General features: G+C 46.4%; 1 non-coding gene across 1 annotated transcript; it reads left to right on the forward strand.

The window, feature by feature from the left end:
• Positions 1-249: 249 nt before the first annotated feature.
• LOC150038983 (small nucleolar RNA SNORA51) lies at positions 250-381 on the forward strand. Its single transcript, XR_016534581.1, has one exon. It is a non-coding gene; the product is annotated as a small nucleolar RNA SNORA51 (small nucleolar RNA).
• Positions 382-9,528: the final 9,147 nt, after the last annotated feature.

Consider the following 9,528-nt stretch of genomic DNA (forward strand, 5'->3'; position numbering starts at 1 on the left):
TTGGATAAAACAAGATTTCATCCTCATGATGAAATTCTCCCTGGCGTGACTTTGAACTGAAACATTAGCTCCCCGCCCCCATTTTCTACTCAGAACAGAACTATACCATGAATTCTAAGTGAGTCTCCCATTTGACAACTCTGCCAATCTTGGGAATTACTAGTCTCCAATTTCATGCGATAAATCATACAGTCACACCCACAACATACCTGTTTTAGTGGTTGTTTCTAAGAAGAATATTAATGGTCTAGCCTCCTGGTGCTTATCTCAGGCTGTACTCTTATGCCACTGACTGTGCAGAAAAAGGAGGCAGAGTAAACCTATTCCATATGTGCCTCACTAAGGCTATGCGCCTACTCTGTATTATGAATGGAGACATGAGGTGGGGAAAAACCAAAAATACATTAAAGATCTTTTAAACACACACCATTACTTTCTTGACATAAGAATGAATTAAAGTTTCCTGATTTTGCAGAGGCACTAATACCAGAAAATGTCATTCACTGTAACATACCATCTATTTTATTTTCAAAATTCAATTCAGTTCCAAGTATTTTGTTATCATTAGTTTTCCATTAAACAAAACAAACAACAACAACAAAAAATGGGTTTTTGCCAGGAGTGTGGCCCACTGGTAGACTGCTTGTCTAGGATACACAAAGCCCTGGGTTCAATTTCTCAGCACCACATACACAGGAAAAGCCTAAGTAGTGCTGCACTAGCCTTGAAAAAGCCCAAGAATAGTGCCCAGGCCATGAACTCAAGCTCCAGAACTGGCAAAAAAAAAAAAGAATCTGGAGTTTTTTTAGTGTTTCATGAAATTCTAGTCCCCTTAGGTTTCTGGCTAAATCCGTAAATATTCTGATCTTCCAAGAAAGAGGATAAGACTTATTACTTCAACTATTAAATTCACCCTTTCCACTTAAAATGATTAATCTGATTTCAGAAATCCATACATTCATTGAAATAAAACATTGTCCAAATAATAAAGACATGGTAGCATTCCCAAGGGTTAACTAATAACAGATGTTCAAAAATGGCAAATAACACCTGGGAAGGAAAGACTGTAGAAATGCTAATAGGCTCCCAGTAGAATACAAGCAATGCTTCCAAGGTTAAGTATTTTTAGAGCAAAAAAAAAAAAATGCCATTTGGGGAATACAAATGTTAATTTCTGAAAATGAGAACTTTTAAGGTTCTTGCCTATTATAGTACACACAATACTAATTCACACAACTAGAAATTAGCCAAATTTGAGAATGTGATTCACATCTGTTCAACTTAGGGCCATTTCAAAATAGGCAGAGGTTCCAACTGCAATAAAGTAGGGCTATGACCTATTTGTTAACATATGTAAGTAGAACTACGCATAATCCTGAATGTATTTGTCATATATCAATATTGTATTTTAATCTTGAGGGTGCTTTAAACTAGATAGGTTTCCTTGCAGTTTCCTATGTGCATCTGGTGATAAATACTATTCTCAAAATAAACTCCCAAGAAAATGAGGGTTTTTTTTGTTGTTGTTGTTGTTAAAAGTTTCTGAAGAAGCCAGGTGCAGGAGCCAAGTGCGGTGGCTCAGGCACAAAAGGACCTGAGAGTCCCCCCCCCCCCCCCCCCCCCCCCCCCCCCCCCCCCCCCCCCCCCCCCCCCCCCCCCCCCCCCAGCCCCCAGCACCTCTACATGCTTTCTGCTGGCTTACAAGGACAATCCTCAGATCCCAACCTCCCCAGCAGCTAGGATTACAAGCCTGAGCCACCAGCTTCCAGTGGAGCTCCCAGAATTTGAAAGGCCTCTAAAATTGAGATTCAGGGGCAGATAGCATTTGGTCCTTTCCCTCAGAGTCCCTAGGAAGATCTAGGAAGGACCTGAGACTCTTATCTCCAATTAACCTCTGGAAAATGGGAAGTGGGGCTTGGCTCCAGGGTGGTTCAGTAGCCTTGAGCCCAGCTCAGTGGACAGGCCCCAAGTTCAAGCCCCAAGGTCCACAAGAAAAAAAAAAAAAGAATTCAAACCCAGCCTGGACACAAAACTGGACACAAAAGAACCTGAGATTCTTATCTCCGATTAACTTCTAGAATATGGAAAGTGAGGCTGGGCTCAAGGGTAGGGAGGTAGCTTTGAGCTGAAGGGCTCAAGGACAAGGCCCGGGCCCCATGACACTGATACACACACACACTTTAAAGCCGGGCGCGTTGGCTCACACCAGTAATCCTACCTAGAAAACGGGAAGTGGGGTTGTGGCTCCAAGGGTAGTAGAGCGGTAGCCTAGAGCTGAAGGGCCCGGTGGCTCACACTTCTAACTCTAGCTACTCAGGAGGCTGAGATCTGAGGATCACAGTTCAAAGCCAGCGAGACTCTTACCTCCAATCAATCACTAGAAAACCAGAAGTGGCGCTGTGGCTCAAAAGGCGGTAGCCTTGAGCTAAAGAGGTCAGGGACAGCGCCCATGCCCAGAGTTCAGGCCCCAGGACCAAAAAAAAGTTCCATATGTGTATCCGAAGATTCTTTTATTTACAAAGACCATTGTGATACTTTTCGCAAGGCAAATTAAAAAATATATATCACACTTACATTTTCCAGTCATATATTCATGTCATGTATCTCCAAGGCTATTTTATACTTTACTATTCCTTAAAAAAAAAAAAAAAAAGATGGAAAAGGGTTAGAATTTTAACAACCCAACCACTAAACCCATACTGCCATTTAGTATTTCTTGGACTTCCCAACAACCTCTAATGAGATGAAAGGCTTTATAAATAATTGTATAAGCAACCTGGAAACGATCCTTGGGAAACCCGAGGATGCTACACCAACAGTATCCAGGTCACTGTGACAAGGCACACACCGTTTTGCCAAGTCAAAAATGTAGCTCACGTTACACCGACCAGGTTTCTTTCTAGAATTTTTCCACCCCCAATCGAGTGTCGATTTCCCGAGATGCCTGGAATCCATTTTCTACAAAACGAAGCTCGGATCTGGTTCCTGGAAGGTCATCCTAATCCTCGCTTGGCTCTGCCCTGGGTTTTGTGACATCCAAATCGTCCCCCTGACCTTCATGCTCCAGGGCTTGGCCCGACCCCGGAGGGGCGCCCTGCCCGTCACACAAGGGCGGCATCAATCCCCTTCCCCCCAAAGCCCACGGGGGGCGCGAAGGCAGGGGGTGGGGGGCGCCCCGCACACAATCACCTGCAATCATCCAGGGTCGAACCCGGTTCCCAGCATGCCCGGATGGACCGCGCCCCCTCCCAGGTGCCTTGGCCACAAGCCTGCCCCAAAGGGAATCTGGAACCGAGCGGGGAGAACCGACCAGGTCCGGTCTCCCGTCTCCCCCCTCCCCTCGCCCCCTCCACGCCCCCTCCCACCAAGGCTGGTCCGCAAAGAAAAGCCCAGCGTGGGGCCGGGCAGCCTCCACTTCAGAGCCGGGAGGACCCCGCCCAACGTCACGGCGACCCCTCTGTGTCCCCGAATGCCATCTGCACTCCGGCCACCGCCCCACCTCACACGCACACCGCAAATGGAGGCGCGAGACCGCGCAGCCTCCGCTCCATTGTCCCCGGGGCCCCGCCTCGACGCGCCCGTTACCCTCCCTCACATTTCTGCACAATCATCTTCGATTCTGGGAACACTCTCGGCACAGGCCGGACCCCGGCTCCCGCGCCCAGAGAATTTTCCAGAGCCCCGTCCTCCCCCTCCCCCAGCCCAGCCCCGGCCCCGGGCAGAAGGCGCAGAGCCCCCGAAGGGAACCTCCGCGACCGGGCGGCCGTCTACCCCGGGCCCGGCTCCGGCTCCCGCTCGGGAAGCCCCAGCGCCCCCTCACACGGGCGCAGGGGAGAACCCCGTCTTCCCGGGGGACCCTGCCCCCCGGCCCGCCTCACCTCGCGCGACCCACGCGGACGGCCCACCTAAAATTAGAAAGCGGCGCAGCGCCCGCTCACGTGCGCGCCCGGCCCGACTGAGTCACGGCCACGCCCCTTCGCAGAGGACGCGCTGGCGTCATCCGCTTCCCCGAAGGGTGACGTCAGCGCGCCGGTGGGCGGTGGAGGGGGGCGGGGAGGCGCTCCCGAGGGTTTCCAGGCCTTAAAGGAACCAGGCCTTAGGTTTATGACAGTCCGAGGTTCATGCTCCTCTTACCTCAGGGTGGATTCAGAGTTGGACGGTGCTGTAGAAGGGTGATGAAAACAAGAACTCCATCTCCCTCTGAACCTCCCCCAGAAAACCCTCCATGATTATAGCCACAAGGACCTAAGAATTGCCCTGTGATTCGAACCCCAAATCAGGAGTGCCCTTGATACCCTCCCTCTTCACTACCCCCTCTCTGCGCAGGCTCTCGTCCCTGGTGGTAGAGAAAAGCTGGGGTTGACATTTTTTTGTCTGATCTATCAATTGGTCATGACTTAGGCCCATAGGTTACTGTTTTGATTATGTCTACGTTCTCCATTAATCGTGTGAACTGAAACCAGTTTCTTAACCCTTCAGTATTCAGTTCATGGCTGTGAAGCAGATTGCTGGGAAAGCTTCCTGAGGTCAGGATGTCAGTGCCAATTTGCTACAGAGTTTGTGTCTCCTTTATCTCCCCAGCCTTTCTCGTTTCCCCAGCCTTTCACCTCTTTTCAGAAATGCATGCTGGGGAGGAAGAAAATGGCCACACAGGGAATGAGTGGCCATATGGAAGTCAAGCAGACTCCAGAGTTCACAGTTTTTGGTGATAAGGTTTGGCTTCTTTGGTTCCTAGCTCTACAGGGCTACCCTTGACGGTGTTTTGTTTGTTTGTTTGTTTGTTTGTTTTTGGTTTGGTTGGTCGTGGGGCTTGAACTCTGGGCCTGGGCGTTGTTCCTGAGCACTTCACCTCAAAGCTACCTCCCTACCCCTTGAGCCACAGGCCACTTCTGCTTTTCTAGTGGTAAACTGGACATGAGTCTCATGTTCTTTAGTGCCAGGGCTGGCTTTGAGCTGAGATCTGAGGATCTCAGCCTCCTGAGTAGCTAGGATTGACTACAGGCCACCATGCTCGGCCTTGACATTGTTTCTTTCTTTTCTTTCTTTCTTTTTTTTTTTTTTTTTTTTTTTGCCAGTCCTGGGCTTGAGCTCAGGGCCTGAGCACTGTCCTTGGACTTTCTCAAGGCTAGAGCTCTACCACTTGAGCCTCAGCACCACTTCCGGCTTTTTTCTATGTATGTGGTACCAAGGAATCGAACCCCGGTCTTCGTGCATGCTAGGCAAGCACGTTAACCACTAGGCCAAACTCGCGGCCTTGACCTTGTTTCTTTTCTGGAACTACAGAGGTCATCCTGTAGGGTCAAGTCACCTGGCACACCAGTCGCCAGAACGGCCCACAGTGAAGAGCTGTTGGTTTCTCCTCTGTCTTCATCTTCTTGCAACAGAAAATTTCCGATCGGAACAGCAGGTTCATGCCAAAAAACAAATTAGAGACAATGTATCTCCTCCAAAGTTTTAAGCAGAATGCTGGAAATGGAGCCACGTGGGTGAGCAGCAGCTGTCAGATATTTCTCTCCATCATTCTTCGTTCTGGGTTAACTACCCCCACCTCCCCTCTCTCACACCCCAGCTTACTTCTAACACATCCCTGCCCCCACTCAGTCTCCAACCTTCACCAACTCGTGTCCTGAGTGCCTCCCCTCCCCCCCCCCAATTGATGAACGCTTTGCCTGCTGCTCTTCCTGTTTTGCCAGGTTTTCTGGGGTCTGTGCTCAGGCACCATGGAGGTTGGGGGTGGGGGCAGCGACGCTCCCTGGAAGATGGTTTTAAAAATACACACACACAGACATAAGCAACCTCACTCGGTAAGTATATGGCTTGGGGGGTGGGGGAGGGCAGCAGCTTCTTCCTTTGTTTAGAGCCATGAGCTACCTTAGGGCCAGCCAGGGCAGCCTCTGGTTTACAACTGTGGGAACTAAAGGTGTAAAGTAAAGGGAAGTAGGCTGCTTGAAAGCCCAAAGCCTGACTGGGAATTTGGCTTAGTGGTAGACTGCTTGCCTAGCATGCATGAAGACCTGGGTTCGATTCCTTGGTACCACACACATAGGAAAAAGCCAGAAGTGTGCTGTGGCTCAAGGCCTGTGGGGTCCAATCACTTGACTTCTAGTTCATTTCCTTTGTTATAAGACTGAGTTAGGACATTAGGCCTGGACATGTGTGGCAAACAGTTGCATGTCCTGTACATAACGGAAAGGACATAAGAGAAAATTGAGACCATAGCTTCTAAGGAGTGCTGTCTCTCCCACCTTGCCTTTTCCTTCTCTCTTCTATCCAGTTTCCAGACAGGTGAGGAGGTCATTTTCCCTCAGATCTAGGTCTCATTTCCCAGTGGAATGATACCATGAGATCCATTGCCATTTTTAAATATTCAGTAACAATGATCTTGTGTGTCATCGTAGATTTTGATTTTCTTTTAATCTCCTAGTCTTCACTCCCCAGTGTTTCCATATCCCAGAAGCCCAATTAAATGTCATTAAGAGCCATAAATGTAACTGGCCACTAATGTGGAAAGATTGTGATCTCCAGCAAACAGCCTCAGCAAGCAAAAAGACCAGGAATCCTGGGTCTGTTCCCAACTGTGCTGGTGACTCACTGTATGACACAAACAAAGCATTGCCTTTGAGGAGGGAGAGACCTGGAACAGTAGGTCAGACTCTCTAACAGGGACCCAAGAGAAAATGCCCATTGCCCACTCCTAGATAATGGAACTCAGAGGCCCAGGGTTGAGTTTAGTTCCGTGGTAACTCCTTAGCAATGGCCACAAATCAGCCATGACATCTGTCCACTGGTGCTTATGCCTTTGATGGTGCCATTACGGTGCTGTAGGCTGGATTATGGCGCTTATCTTTCATAATATCATTCTCATAAGTTAGGAATGCACTCTTGACTATTCCTGGTTCCAATTTAATAACTTGTGATTGTAGATCTGCCCTCCAGGAATTTGTTTGCAACTTTCTTTGATGTATTTATAATTCAGCCTATACAGTTCTCTTAGGTATCAAGGTAGCTTTGCCATTTATGTAAAATTTGTCCTAAAACACAGAAAGGGCAGCATAAGTATTTGTTGTAAAATATGCATTTGTTATCACAGTAGCAATAACCTAAGTTATCCTATGTTAAAATGATAACTGCCGTAATTATAATTTGATGGTATTCATTCAGATGGTCTTCCAGGCTTTTTATAATACTGTCTGAGCTTATAACTTTTTCTCTTCTTACCTCTCTCTTCCCTCACCACAAAGCCTCTAGTAATAGAGTCAGGTGTTGTGGAAGATGTAACTCTGCACAGAATTTGCATATACAGATTCTGTGTCTTCTAAAAAGAAACCATGTATGCTCAGCTGTGGTAGATGCTTGTATTCGTTAGGTTGCTAAAAGAAAATATCCTAGATGGGTTGATTTAAATAATATTTCTATCATTTATCATCTATACTTTTGGATTCTGAGGAGCCTCAGATCCAGATCCAACATTTGATGAGAACAGGCAGATGGCTCCTTTCTGCCTGCATCTTATATGGTCTTTCCTCAGTGTGTCCTCATGGAGAGAGTAAGCACTTTTATCTCCTCCTCCTCCCTTCCTCTTGCTCCTTCTCCTCTTCCTCCTCTTCATCCCCTCTCTTTTTATTTTTATTTTATTGGGGAGGGGGTGCAGGCTGGTACTGGTACTTGAACTCAAGGCCTTGAGTTTCCTCAGTTTATTTGCTCAGTATGTTCGCTAATCTACCAGTTGAGTCACATCTCCATCTTGGTCTTCTGAGAAAAGTCTGACTTTTCTGCCTGGGTCAGCTTCAAACTGTTATCCTCTGGGCCTCAGCCTCCAGAATAGCTAAGATTACAAGTGTGAGCCACTGTATGCCCTGTTTTATAATAGCACTAATTCCATCATGAGAGCTTACCCTTTATTTAAACCTAGCCACTTTCAAAGGCCCCATTTCCAAATACCACTTGCACGAGGGTTAGGCTAGAGCTTGAACATTCCATTTTCACTCAGTTCTTTTCAGGGCTCAATGAATATCAAATGAAATAGAACTTTTAAATGAGAAACCCATGTGGTAACTAGGTAGAAACCACATAGACAGATTAAGTATGATTGCCAGCTGGGTGCCAGTGGTTCATGCTTATAATCATAGTTACTCAGAAGGCTGAGATCTGATGATTCAGGTTTGAAGCCTACCGGGGCAAGAAAATCCATGAAACTCCAACAAACTACTCAGAAAAAGCCAGAAGTAGAGCTGTGGCTCAAGTAGTAGAACATTAGCCTTGAACAAAGGAAAAAAAAAGGTCAGAGACTCTTTCTAGGCCCAGAGTATAAACCCCAGTACACACACACACACACACACACACACACACACACACACACACACGACTGCTTTGGGACTTGAAGGATAAACATGAGAACATATCGGAAATGTTAAAGTTTCTTGAGGCTAGATGAGTTGCTCATGAGCTCTCCTCAAACTGGCCCTGGAATTCCATCTTGGTGGACTAGCTGGTTCCCAGTTGGCTAAAATAATGCATAGAGAAGGGAACCCAGAAGGGTATATTGCCAGGTGCCATAGGGGTATAAGAGTAAGGAAGCAGGCGTCCACAACAGGAAAACCAATCCTTGTGGCTCTGTCTTCAGTAATCATCACATTAGAATGAAATTTTAAAAGCTAGGTTATTCTTCAGACAAATGAGTAAATAGTAGTATGTCTAGACAATGGAATAGCATTTGCTGCTAAGAAAGGCCATGAACAGTAAGTGTGTATTATTCAATAAAAACCAATCTGGAAAGGCAACATAAGATAATTCCAACCATATGACATTCTGGTAAAAGGCAAAACATGGAGGCAGATAGCAAAAGGATTAAAAAGTGATTGCTGAGGATTGGGGCAAACAGACAGACACAGATTTTTCGGGCAACAAAACTACTCTGTATGATACAATGATCGATGCCTATCATTAAAAATTTACCCAGCCTCACAGAATGTAATCACATAGAGTGAATCTCAATGTAAATATGGACTTTGGTTGATAATGACATATCAAGTAGGTTCATGTAAGATACGGATGACTGTGGTGGGGGAGGGGTGTTGCTAGTAATAGGGTAGGCCAGGCAGATGCAGAGACAGGGTAATTGAGAAAAACTGTACTCTGCTTTTTTTTTTTTTTCTTCTGGAATCTAAAACTGCTCTACAAAATAAAGTCTATTCTGAAAAAGAAGTCAAATAAGATCTTAACTTCTTTCTGCAGTTTATTTTGCTGCAGAGTCATAGACTTGGGATGAAATCTGAGCTTCACTACCAGGCAGCTCTGTAACCTTGGGATGGTTACTCAACCCCTCTGATATCACTTGCTCTAACTCCCCTGGGATTCTAGTGACTTATCCAGGGCACTTTGAGAATTCAATATAAAACTATATGCAAAGTCTATTGCAGCGGCATAGGTCTGTCATGATACATATGTACTAACTCTAATTGCTCCTTTTAATAACTGTGGCTATTCTGATAGCTACATATTCTGATAGCTAGTAACTTCGAATTGAGG

The sequence above is a fragment of the Megascapheus bottae genome, unplaced genomic scaffold, assembly GCF_031878675.1.
Source record: "Megascapheus bottae isolate mThoBot1 unplaced genomic scaffold, mThoBot2.hap1 H_1, whole genome shotgun sequence".
NCBI lineage: Eukaryota > Metazoa > Chordata > Mammalia > Rodentia > Geomyidae > Megascapheus > Megascapheus bottae.